Genomic DNA, 1,634 nt, shown 5'->3' with positions numbered 1-1,634 from the left:
CTCCACAATTTACTCCAGATATGAAAAACCAGATTGAGTAACGATCAAAAGACAGGCAGAGCCCCGATTCACCCTAGATTACCTGCTTTGGTTGGGGGGGGGAGCCTCCCATACTGTCCCCCTCCTTGCTCCTTGTCCCACTCCTGTGCTCTATGGGACAGCCTCAGGAATCACCCGGCCCTTAAGACACCCTCTCGCTCACCTGTTTGACAACCTGGACTTTCCCCCACGCCTAGACATAAAAGCATTCAAACGGTGGCTGGACAAGGGACTATACCACATAGGACACTTTACCTCCAGGGGCCCTATAACCCTTAGTCACTGCGTCAGCAAATTGGAACTCCTAGACTATCAAAGATTTCGATTAGGACAAATTACCCACTTCCTGCACAAGGTCTGGAAGGACAAACCACTCCCTCCCCAATTCACAACATGCGTTGTGGTGTGGCCAAGCCATGGAGCAAAAGGGGAGCCCTGACTCACCCCACAGTCAAATCCGCCTATATGGAGGCTTGGGAAACCGATCTACAGAGCAGCTAGGACCTGGACACCTGGCACGCTGCCCGCTCAAAGTCATTTAAGGGTATACTAAAGGTTTCCCTGCTGGAAGCTAATATTAAAAGGTCTTAACCAGATGGTACCTTACCCCCACCAGACTTGCTGCCATATATTCAGCAGCCGACCCAACCTGTTTCAGAGGCTGCCAACTGTTAGGGTCGATGGCCCATATCTGGTGGGAGTGCCCTAGGATCCATGCATTTTGGAAGAAAATTTTTAATTTTATCTTCAAAAGGTGACCAATTACCAGGTCCCTGTCTGTAGCCCTCCTTAATGCCCACATACCTTAAATCCCAAAGGATGCTCAAAAACTAATCCACTTTATTCTCACAGGAGCCAAGCTCACTATAGCCAAAGCATGGAAGAAACCTAAACCTTCCTCTCGAAAGCTAGACAGAAAATATCATGGCTAATGACCCAAAAAAAATTGCCCAGTATCTTGACAAGTACAACCCATAAGTTTGAAAAGATCTGGGAACCCTGGGCCAGATTTGTGGGGGATCTCCCTCACTTCCAGTGGTCTAATCACCCCCCCAGTTTCAGGACGGGGGGGGGGGGGGGGGGTTGATAGACCTCCTTTTCACCTCTTTTCCCTCCTTTTTCTCTATCCCCTGATAGTTATCCCTGGCGATGACCTCAGGGAAACCTCTTACTAATCTCAAGCTCGAGACCCGAGGAGATAGACAAGTTGGCCTAAAGTTCTGACCACATGGTTGAGCCCACCAGGCTGGGCCGCTCCAGGTACCCCATGGTGGGTTCCTTCCCTAGGCACAGATTGTTCCCGATAGGGGTGCCTAGGGGGAGCTGTCCTGGTATTGCCCAGCTAGGAAGATCATGTAAAGCTGCTGATCTAGCTGACGCCAAGATTAAAACCATCCTCTCCTCGCATCAGCAGATTTTGTACCACATCATGCTCATCTGTGTAGTCATCATCCCAGGCTTTGTTGCAAATGATATACTATAAGTTATGTACATTTGTTGGGGGGTGGGGGGGGGGGGGGGGGGGGGGGGGGGGGGACCCCCCCCCCCTTTGAAAGTAAAAAATATCAGTCTTCCTTTCCCGGGTGCAGTATGAA

Source organism: Aquarana catesbeiana, linkage group LG03 (genome assembly GCF_042186555.1).
Source record: "Aquarana catesbeiana isolate 2022-GZ linkage group LG03, ASM4218655v1, whole genome shotgun sequence".
Lineage (NCBI taxonomy): Eukaryota > Metazoa > Chordata > Amphibia > Anura > Ranidae > Aquarana > Aquarana catesbeiana.
The sequence above is the reverse complement of the archived record's forward strand: the minus strand, read 5'-3'. Positions refer to the sequence as shown.